The sequence below is a fragment of the Mus caroli genome, chromosome 5 (genome assembly GCF_900094665.2).
Source record: "Mus caroli chromosome 5, CAROLI_EIJ_v1.1, whole genome shotgun sequence".
In the NCBI taxonomy this organism is placed as follows: Eukaryota; Metazoa; Chordata; class Mammalia; order Rodentia; family Muridae; genus Mus; species Mus caroli.
Window position 1 is genome coordinate 37,053,101 of NC_034574.1, and position 12,123 is coordinate 37,065,223.

The following is a 12,123-nucleotide window of genomic DNA, read 5'->3' on the forward strand; positions in this document are numbered from 1 at the left end:
GTTTGAAACTTCACAGTGTAATGTTAGTTGCTATCACAAATTCTTTCTTTTTCTTGCATTCATATGCAACTTGATGTAGATTCCTGAGGTAAATGTTTACAATCTGATCAAGCTGTTAAAGCAATGTCTTCTCAGCTTGCAAGTCTCTGTCAAGCCATTGCATACAAGCTTTAGTTTTGGGTACTGGGCATTCGATGATGGGAATAAAGGGGAAAGAGAGGGGGGGGGGAGAAAGAGAGAGAGAGAGAGAGAGAGAGAGAGAGAGAGAGAGAGAGGAGAGAGAGAGGAGACAGTCAGTGAGAGACAGAGAGAATTGTGCTTGTGTGTAAGATGGGGTAGCATATTAGATTTGTTGGAAAGGTCCATCTGGGAAATTCATGATGATGAAAATGCTGAAACAAGAGGATTTGTCAGAGTGTGATTCACACACACCTGTTAACTGTGTTCCCATGGAAACTAGCCAAAATTGCCACAGGACTATTTGATTAGAGAGTAGAAAAGTGAGTTGAGCATAGTCCTGGGACTTTGATACTGGCAGAACCACCATCCAATTGATCAACAATGAGAACCGGTTCCTTCTGCTTCATAAATAAAAGAACCACTTCCTCTGAATTTGTTGAGAGTGGCTTTTATCTCAGCTCCTCAAAGAAGCCTGTGAGGGAGATGAGATGAGTCAGAGGGAAAAGTTCATAGGAGACCAAAGTCACTCTTTGCTCTTCCAGGTTTTCCCAATTAGCAGTCATTCAGGAAGAATATCTAATTTGGACTTGTCTGAAATTTTAGAAGTTAGTCATCTTACTTAACCACACTTGCCACAAGTTTTTCCCTGTGTTAACAAGAAATTAGAAGCTCCTGAAGCTATAGGAAATCTTCAGGTACCAGTAAACTTACAAAGCTTATCCATACCCATACTGGAGAGAATGATGGGCCATCTTCTTTGTAAAGGTAACGACCTTTCCCGATAACCCCACTGTTTTGATTTGATATTTTCTTTGCTGTGTCTTTAATATTTTGTCCTCAGACATCACTTTACTTGACTTTGAGCCCACTGTAATCTCCCTCTTTTGAAACCTGACATGTACAACATCAAAACACAGTTAATTGTCCATACTCTCCAGCCAGGGTATTTCCTTTGTCTTCACTAAATGGTAAAGGTTTCAGAAGCATTACCTGAAATGGCTGTCTCTGGGTCTTCTTTTCACATTCCTCCTTCTATACAATGCAATTGGTTTTACTTCCGTCAATCTGCTGGAACTGTTATTTCTCAACACTGATGCATATTTTTCTGTTTGGTCCTTTGGGTCCCTTCTCTTACCGAATTGCAGTGTCTATAAGTAACAGAAGTTTTGCTACTCTGCTTTGGCTCTTGGCGGGTCATGCTCTTCTAGTTACCCACCCAGCAGCTCTTTGGATTTGCACACACACACACACACCATGTCAATTAATTTTAATCTGCTGTGACTAGATCAGGACTGCGCAATTCTAATCCTCCACCTGCTACCCCAGGCCCAATAAGGTAAGTGGCCATTGACCACTTACCCAAATTCTTATATGGTACCTTGGCTCTCTCTCCTGCAGCTCTACATCTGATGCATCTCCCACTGCATCATAGTGATCCTCTGTCTGCTCCTATGTCCTGTATCCTAGCCTGCAGGAACCTAGAGGACCCAGCTCTCTTTCTGCCTATCTATTGGTTGTTGGCTCTTTATTGATTAAAAAAATTAATTAATTGATTAATTTAAAAAACAAAACAATTGGGAACAAGGACCTTCAGCATTTGGACAGGAAGATTTCCCATTAAATCAAAGCATTAGAAGCAATCCCCAACATCTATACATTATTTACTACTTCTCCAGAAAATGCTTCCTTCCTTTTGACCTGTGTCCAATATACTTTTGTTTATCACTTGATACATTTTTCTTAAAACACCTTGTGTGCTCCAATTTATATACATTTACCTATTGCTTACGGTACAAACATGTCTTACTTCAACATAACACTTAAGTAATTTTTGAGTGGGATTCCATCTTATGTGTCCTTCTAGTCATAAGGCATTATTTATTATTTTGTGCTTTTAGTGATGATACACACACACATATAACACATTAAAGTCATACAATTTTAGAATGATCAGAACAACTCAAAATCGTTTTTATAATTTTAGAGTGATGTTTAATAGTATTCAAAAGATTGCAATATATATATATATATATATATATATATATATATATATATATAGTCCAAATGCAACAGATTAAACACACACTGTGAACTCTTCTTTCTAAATTCAGATAGCTAAAACAAAACTATTATCTTTGCAACACTTTGTAAGGATCTAGTCTTAATTTTAACCTGTTTGTCTAAGTTTAATTTTTTTTTTTTATTATCTTGCTCATTTCTCTTTACAAGTCTACATTCAGGCAACCAAATCTCATTCAGTCTCCTGGGTGTTGAGCACGTTTTCTTCTCTTTCCTATTTCTAAAGCCTTCCTATAGGGCACTGTTGATAATCATCCTCTGGACTGCAGGTACTGACAAATTTTATTTGATGCTTTAGTTTATCTTCCCCTCTTCAAACCTCGTCTTCATGCTGTTTTTATAAGTCCTTTAAGACAAAATCTAAACATGTCATTTCTTTCCATAAAACTCATAAATTTTTCATCCCCCAGAGGCTACCAAGCAATCTTTTGAATACTATTTAAACATCACTCTAAAATTATAAAAAAGATTTTGAATTGTTCTGATCCTTCTAAAATTGTATGACTTTAATGTGTTATTTCTTGACACTTGCTATGGCTTTGTTTCTCTATGATTTTTTTTAATCTACCAAGGTTTCTACAGGCATCTTCCTTCTATGTGTGTTTTAAATTCTTGGAATCCAGCTATCACAAGCAAACTCCAATTTTCTATACTCCAGTCACTCCTGGGAGAAGGACTTTTTTTTTTTTTTTTTTTGAGACAGGGTTCCTCTGTGTAGTCCTTGCTGTCCTGGAAGTCACTCTGTCAACCAGGCTGGCCTCGAACTCAGAAATTCACCTGCCTCTGCCTCTCAAATACTAGGATTAAAAGTGTGCATCACCATGCCGGCTGAGAAGGCCATTCTTAACACATAGATATTATGGAGACACTCAGATCTCAGTAGTAGTAAGCCCCAACTTGTAGAGACCAAATCTCAATGTGTAACTTGTCCTTTATGCCACTGATGGCTACTTGAGGAGGTCATATAAATATTCCAAAAGTCTAAGTCAAGATAGATTTCATGGGAATCCTAGTAATGAGTCAACAGGGGCATATTATTACACTGATGAACTGGGAAGGCTTTCACTTAGAACAGTCCCTGGCTATTGCCAGGTGAAGAAGTTTAAAGATGTTGGCTTTGAATGACAGCTAGGAAAGAGAAAGAAAGGACTTTGACTTTTAAGATGAAGGATCTAGGATATCTATAATTCTGTGGCTACATGCCTCAGCCCCTCTACCTAGACCATCTCTTCTGCTTTGTGACTTGCTTCTGACCCTAAACCAACTTCCCATCAAGGAATCTACAGGCAGCATATGTGGCAAGGATTGAAGAGCACACTATTTGTGTGCTCCTTCTCCTTGTCCATTAAAGTGTCCCTAGGGCCCCCATGAGACAGCTCCTGCTACCTGCCTCTGTCCCCTCCTCACAGCCTATTTCCATTTCTTTGGGGTGACTATGCGAGTCCTGCTTTCTACCAAAGACCAACAGCTTCCACATGAGATAAGGACCTAGGCAGGATGCCTGAACTATCCCTCTCTGTTACTCCGTTGAATCCACCCATGTGATAATCAACCTCAAGATCTTACCTAGAACTCACATCCTGTGGCCCCCCCAGTAAATTCACTGAACCTTAGTATACCCAAACCTGCTTCCAGGCTTAGTTTAAGTCTTATACCCTCCTTGTGGGTTCAATTTAATCAGATTCCATTGCACTATTCCAACCCCTAGATGTAACCAGTGTGCTAACCTAGCCTGGTTGGCCCTCCTGATCATAGCTTTCCCCACAACCTTCAACCTGTAGTTTTAGCCTCTGTGAAGTGTTAGTTTGATGATCTCTCTGACTCCATGAACGTATCCTCCTCAACCTCTAGTCGTCACCCCACATTTTAGCTGACCTATACCATGTCACATATCTTAGCTTTGCCCAGATTATACATTTTCAGAGGGTCCACACTGGTGAATACCTGGAATCTCATCATCCAGAACCCTCAGGCTTGCTGCATAGCCTATATACTGACCTAGATGGAGACTGTTTAAAATCATACATTTGAAACACAGCCAAAGAATGAACTGCACATGCCATGGTCTGATAATGACACAAATAATATTAAAGGTCATGGCAGTATGTTGTACCCCCCATATCCACCAGTCTTACAACAAATGTAGTGAGAACTGCTTAGATTCTAGATCTAAAGCACAGGACACATAACTCAATTGGAAAATCTCATGGGTAAGCCTACCAATTAGAATAGATAACATGGATGTTAAAATATCAGGACTTAAAGACAAAGTAGAGGAACTAGACGAGACATACTAAGAATATGGAAAATAGATAAAAGTACATGAAAGGAATATTCAGGGAATGTAGAACAGCATGAGAAGATAAAAACCTCTTAATTATAGCCAGATGAAGGAAAATAATTCAGATCAATGCTGTAGACCGGGTCTTTGACATGAGCATATTAAAAATACACTTCCCATAGTAGCATCATTCATAATAGTCAGAAACTGGAAACAACCTAGATGTCCGTCATTCAAATCAGAGATAAGGAAAATGTGATACATTTACGCAATGGAGTATTGCTCAGCTTTTAAAGTAAATGACATTATAAAATTTGCAAGCACCTGGATGAAACTAGAAAATAAAATAAACAACAACAGCAAAAAACATTGAACATTTGGTAACCCAGACACAGAAAGACAAACATGATATGTACTCAGTTATAGGTGGATATTAGCTGTTAAGTAAAATAATCTTGCTACAACATACAGACTCAGAGTCTAAGTAAAAAGGTGACCACAGGAGAGGAGTCATGTAGTTGGGACTGGGAAATAGAATTGATTTCGAGGGTGGGTTGGGGGAAAGTTGGAGATAGAAACAGAAAGGATCAGGGCTGGGGTGCAGGATGTGTGGAGAGAGAGTACTGCTGGAAAGGATTGGAATTGGGGGCATTTCAGGGGTGATGTGGAAATCTAGTGAAGTGGGAACTCCCTGGAATCTACTAGGGTGACCCTAGTGAAGAGTGTTAGAAATGAGGGATATGGACCCTGAACTAGCCAACTTCTGTATCATCAAAGCTGTTGCCTTGCTCTAATCTCATGGGCATGTTCTTTATGTGTCTGGAAAGATGCTATTGTGGAGTGGTTGTTGATGGACTCTTCAGCAACCCTTTCCAAATTCAAAGTTAGTTTTCATCTGATGGTTGTGAGAGTTGGGCAAATGGATGAGACCTTCTTCATCTTTTCTTATCAACTTTAATCTTATTTTACAGTACAGTTGTTATATCCCCTCCCAGTCTGCCACCTAACAGTTCCTCATCCTATTCCTTCCCAACTCATCCATCTCCAAGATTTTGTCTCCACCCTACCAGGACTCCTCCACTCCCTGGGGCCTCAGGTGGGGTTAGGTACATCTTCTCTCACTGAGGTCAGGCCAAGCAGTTCTCTGCAGACCCCTTCTGACTCCTCTTCCTTTCATATTGAAGGAGAAAATACATTATAGAGCACCAGCATAATGAAAAAAATACAAGTTTACAATATTGGGCAGAGATTAAAACAGTATTTTCTCAGTATGTGTTAGCAGTTAAAATGAAGAGTTATGGAAGGGGAAACATCACAAAATGTTATTGAGACTCCATGTTTAATAGGAATGAAAGGCTACAGTTTGGCCAAGTATGATCTTACACAGGATGAAAATATCCAACCCTGCTCAGGGATGTGAAAAAGCAAAACACCACCCCTTGCAGAGAGCAAGTACCAGTAAAGTGCCTGCCTTGGGGCAGGTATTTGAATCCTCCCAGTGGATAAAGCCCACAGATACAAGAGATTCTCTGAACCATTTGTGGACCAGAAACACTGTAAGAAAGAGAGTGCAAAGATCAATGTGTCCTCCTTCCATTGTGAATAAAGAGGAAGGCACTGACTGATAGTCAAAATAACATGGCTTATTACTAAAGGGCACACTGCCTAGCCAGAGGAGTGAGACGCTTACCAAAGTCAGAGCTGAACGTGTCACTCTGTTTTATAGCTCTGCTTATACCCTCACAGTGTGTCCAGAAGAGATTGCTAGGTTAAAATCTGATCATACTGTTTAACAAATTCCTTGGTAATTTAGCGTTAAAGTTCTTAATCTAAATTTGACCCCCTTCTTTAAACTTTCATTATAATATTCACATAATTACATAATTAATTATCATGCAATAGAAAATATAATTCTCTACATACCGAAAGTATAATTATCAAAGTATGTCTCACTTTCCTGCATCTCTTTTAAAATGACTTGCATTATGTGGTTTTTCTCTTTTAAGACACACAAACACTTCTCATATTGTAGGCTTCAAACACACACACACACACACACACAGAGCAAAGTCCACAGAATTTTTTTCTTTCTGCTAACTCCCGCAGCCTATCTCAGCTCACTCAGTCTCTTCCCTTTGTTCTCATCTATAACACCTGTGAACAGCCTAACACACAGAACGAATTTTCTCCCAATCAAATTATGTGTGGCTGTATGCACTCTGTCTCAGGAAGTATGAATTTGCAATTTTTTGACTTGAATGATATCACTTCCATTTCTATTTGACTGCGTGTTTCTCAATACTCAGGTGCCAGGGCAATTGTTACTTTTTAGAGCTGTATTTCATGATTGAAAATAAAGCCAGCCTGCCCATTTGAAATCACTGCCATTCACCCACTGCTATATTCTCTCCCATTACCCTATTTTGTCTGTATACATGATATCATCGTATTTACTGTTATCAGTTGTTTTCTCCATTAGAAAATAAAAGTCCCTCGAGGTGATGATTGTCAGCTTTATTTATTGCGGTAGCTCTATACCTTAACAATATCTTCAGCAGAGTTACTACTTTCAGTAAACATTTGTTGACTGGCTGGTTGACTACCATCCCCACTAAACAATAATCTGCCACCTGATGGAAACTGTACCTTCTATATTCAGATTTTTATAAGCCCCAGCATGTGCTATGCACTTAAATATATGCTGATCAAATGTGTGATGGTGAATTAGCCAACCAAGAATAGCTATTCAATGAAAGATCAAGAAGGCAAACAAATTTAAGGACTGCTGTTACCTGGGAGGGTATCTTCAGTAAAGGTTGGCTGAAAGAGAGCAAAGGAGTTAAAAGAAAGTCAATTAGGATACTAAAGAAAGCTCTCTACTTAGCCTGAGCTTAGCATATGTTTATAACATTGATTTGACAAAGTGAGTTTTATACTTCAACACAATTAACTTTTTAGAAAGTACCATGTGAATCCTGCTCTAGGCTCACCTGCTGCTTCATTCAAGAATGTGTGTAGGGGATGAGTTTCTGTGTGACAGGTGTCCAGCAACATGCTAACAGCCAAATCTATTGAAATCCCAATGTTGACTCTCAGGAAAGCTTTTCTTTGAAGCTTCCCCCTCCCCCATGCCACATAAAGAATGTTATTCTCTTGAGGCATTACAATGGTAGTCCACAAATGAACCTTCATCCTTTGAGAGAGACTAACTGTAGGGGAAAAAGATAATTACTTAGTTCTTTTATCTCCAAATTATTTGTAATAAAATCTGAAATCGCACCACAAGGTCTTTCATGAGGATGTCATAAATTAAGATGCATCAGTGTATCTGGTACATCTGTTCCATTCTCTGGCCCTTTGTCTTCTGCAAAGAGCACACCAACCTCAATACCCAGCAGACAGCATTTACGCAAATGATGTCGTGGTCTACAGCATTAATATTCAGTGATTGTCTGTCATAGACACCTTACTGTACATCTGTTATGCAAATGTATGTTAATTCTGACTCCCTGACAGCTGCCTAGCTTCCCTCCCTAAAATGATCTTTTCCATTTTGAAGTTTGCAATCTGTTCCCCAAAATGTTAATCCAACAATTAGCTGAAATTGCTAAACAGAAATTGTACATGTTCCGTCTAAAATAGAAGGTAGCATTTTAAAATAGATGATGAACCTTCTTCCCACATCATTTATTTTATATGTGCTTGCACACAATGTAAACATTGATCTCAGCACAGCTTGGATGGGGCTAAGTGGCAGTTTTTCTTACCCAGGCCCTTGGAGTGTGACAAGAGAGGAGACATCATTCCTATCATCTACACGACTTTGTGGTCAAGGATGATTTTAGTGCTGCACTGTTTATTTCCAAGTTCAAAATGTCTCTATCCCAAAAATAGTTTTTATCAAATACTTGTATATTAAAAAATAGCAACATGGAATTATAAATGATGAATGACCTAAGGGAATATCACAGGACACACACAGCATAGCAAACACTCTCTTGGTACACAGTTGACGATTGATAAGTAAAACATACGTCCATATTTACTAACTGCTCATCCTAAGGCATAGGTGAGATCCCTTGAGGAAGTCATATGCATAAGGATTTCCAAGAGGATCATAGAATTTGAAACAATAACTTATGACATAAATTATACCAAACACTTGGAGAAAATCTGCCAAGTCAGAGGAGATACTTGTAGGTCTATTACATGTTGGCCATATGAGTAAATGCTTAATCTTCTTTGGAGGTTTGTGCCATTAGGCATCCTATTTAAATCATGACAATGAAGGTGGGAAGTGACCTCTGAAAACATGGAGTCTTCATGAATTTTGTTCAGTTATCTGCTCTGAAGCAAGCACACAGAGGAGAACCATTGGATATTTGTAGTGCAGCAGGATACAAGCTTCTATTTTCGAAGTATGAATGAATGAATGAATATGAATGTCTGATAATTGATTTGTATGAATGTCTGATAATTGATCTTCTGGAATATCCAAAGCATAATTAAAGGATATGGTTTTGAATCTATTCTTTATTCTATTTTTAGGAATTGGTACATTTTTATTTATTATCAGGTCCATACTTTTGTCGCTCTCAGACTGTACTTCTACAATGTTGGTGCTAAAATTAACAATGTAAAGTGTTCTATTGTCCTGTGTCCTTTGTAACCTATTTCTACATTAGTAATGAGACAAAACATGGATAAAATATCTTAAAGATACTCTTAATGTGTAATAAACCTTCACTGATTTTCAATGGCCCTATTAGGGTATAACCATTATAACTAAAATATTGTTGACTTTTATGTGATTGTATTATTTCAAGAGTGTCCAAGACATTTAAAAAATTATAAATCTATATGCATATCCACATCAGTCTGAGAAAGTTGGCCTTAGATCCAACAGTTTTTAAAACCTTGCTACTTGTATACTATAATTTCAATAAGTTACTATAACAAAATTTCACAACATTTTCTGACTAAATGTATCTTTATATAACTCTTTAGAGATACAAAATAGTGAATATCTATGCAAAACTCACTATCAGTAAGTTCACTAAGTCCGCAGACTCCAATCAGAGATTGAAGACAGAGAGCAAACACTGATGTATATGCCCCATTGAAGCATAGATCATTAAATGCCAAGTGGTCAGAAGTCATTATCTTCCCTTACTTTGAAGTAGACAATGGGAAAAGATAAAGAGACAAAGACATGAGCAAAAGAGGAGAGGCTTCTCTTTGAGAAACTCCAGGGCAGGACTGTTTGGAAGAAACTCTATTTCATTCATGCACAAGGAACTCTTGTGGAAACAGCATAAAAATTATATGCATTTTTTAGTGATACAGGGAGGATTTTGAAACCCTGCAAATTCACGGCTCTCCTAGAATCTAGACTCTTCCTACTAGCCAAACCTCAAAGAATTGGGGTGGGGGCAGGGGCTTCTGCTTTCCAGTTTTATTTTTTTCCTCTTCCCCAGATGGTGTGTGTGGCTATCACTTTCAAGCTTCACTGACCTGGACGATGGATGAGGATTTGCTTTGGACCTCTGAGTCCAGGCTGGAGTGCAGGTGTCAGACTCAGTATGGGTTTTATCCACTTCTGCAATAGCTCCAAGTTGAGCTGTTCCTAGAAAGTTTATGAAACATGAGAATCATGAGTTATTCAAGTCATGAAGAGTACAACCTCTCCATTCTTTGAAGCAGCGCTGGAGGGGGATTTCCCTCAGCATGCTGCTGATACTGTTTCTGCATCTTACATACACTGCAAGAGTAGGCACAGAGACTAGATGGAATGGATCCAGCAAATGGAAGGAGCCAGTAATACAAGCACACTTCAAATCAAAAAATGTAGTTGTTCTCATTAAGGACATGGCACCTCCCTCTCTTAGGGCATCTATTTCCAAAGGCATATTTTCAGTATTTTGAATTTCAATGAAAATTCCTTTATTTAATGCCATTGGAACAAGTTATTAGTTGGCTAACAAGAAAAGCCAGTTAAATTAGAAAATCATAAGAAACGACATATGCTTTTCTTAAACATTCTAAATAATTTTCAACACAAGAGTGTACACTAATTAAGCAACGTTTAGATGTCAGGGCAAACGATTTTCTTAAAAAAAAAAAAAAAAAAAAAACAACCCCTTGAAAATACCCCATTATATCTTTTCTATAACCCTGGATCCTAGTGAATACTTCATGATGACTGGTGTTAGTTGTCTTAAAATGAGGTAAGACATCCTGACAGCTCTGAGGTTCTCTGAGTTTAATCTTTGTGGAATAATATTAATTTTCTATTTTTCATCAGTCTTGCTTTCACGTTGTCTAATGTTTTAAGTAAATTGTTTTCTATACTCCATTTGAAGCATTGAACTTTGTTTCAATAGGAACAATATCAGTAACTTTCTGTTGATAGCTCTGATGCCTCAGGAGACTTAATATTTAATTTAAATTTGTAATTATGGAAGCAAATACGACCAATGTAAGTATACATGTGAACAAAAGCAGTATAATATTGCTAAATCAATTTGGTTTTGTGTTAAAAAAAACACAGAAATATCTATTATAGTCCACTATCTACAATTATATTAATAGTATTGATGGTATTAAGATCATCTGTCCATAGACATGTGAAATTAGCTAATATAGATTTATCTAAAAATAAATTATTTCCCGCTGGCCACTCATGTTGTACTCTATTTCTTAGGGTCTTATTAATGACTCACATTTGTTAAACATGTTGTAGAAATCCACACCCTTACATCATGGAGATTTTATGATTATCTTTCATGGTATTTTTTCAGCCCATATTCACTTTATGGTTGAAGAACATTTTTCTTTTGTTCTTCTTCTCCAATTCTATATTCTTTCCTCCCCCCCAATGCTATAAAGAATATGTACACTTCTCACCTTTAGGTCTTAACCATGGACACTTTTGTTCTCTTGTTCATTGGCTGTTTTCATTTTCAAAACTTGACATTTCTAAGGGGTAACACACAAGTCAGCACATGGACCTGACATGTCAGACCAACCTGGTAGACAGGCCTCAAGTCAGTTTTTTCTTTTCTTTTTTTTTTTTTTTTTCATTTGTTTGATTGATTTTACATTGAAAACTCTATAACAGTCAAAAATTGTAACAAAATGTGGGAGAGAATTAAGATAATAGAAGCTACACATGGAATGTATAGGTAGATTGTAGGGCAATGGGCTATACACAGACAGCATGGTCTCCAGTCAAGCTGAGGTTATGAACCCCGGTTAAACCCGGTGGTGGTAGAAGTTTTCACCTATATGGGACAGAAGGAGTTCCCTCATGTCTCCTGGACTCCTGGCTCCTGTCGAAGGTACTGCCCCCACAGCCCCCACAAGAGAAGCATGTGGCTAGTAGTCACATAGACATTGTTCCAAGCTCCTGACCTTCAGGCTAAACTCCTCCCAGTTACCTAGCAACAACAAGATAACAGCTCACCATAAGAGGGGCTGTTTGGTTCCACCTCTCATTCTCTTACTCTCTCCTCTCATTCTCTTACACTCTCTCTCTCCTCTCTCTCTCTCTCTCTCTCTCTCTCTCTCTCTCTCTCTCTCTC

At 38.1% G+C, this 12,123-nt stretch overlaps 1 long non-coding RNA gene across 1 annotated transcript; it reads right to left on the minus strand.

Moving 5' to 3' along the window:
• Positions 1 to 1,253: 1,253 nt before the first annotated feature.
• LOC110295137 lies at positions 1,254 to 11,508 on the minus strand. Its single transcript, XR_002378012.2, has 4 exons — positions 11,447 to 11,508; positions 10,055 to 10,166; positions 7,333 to 7,360; positions 1,254 to 1,328 (listed from the first exon to the last, which is right to left on the minus strand). It is a non-coding gene; the product is annotated as an uncharacterized LOC110295137 (long non-coding RNA).
• Between the last annotated feature and the right edge of the window lie 615 nt (positions 11,509 to 12,123).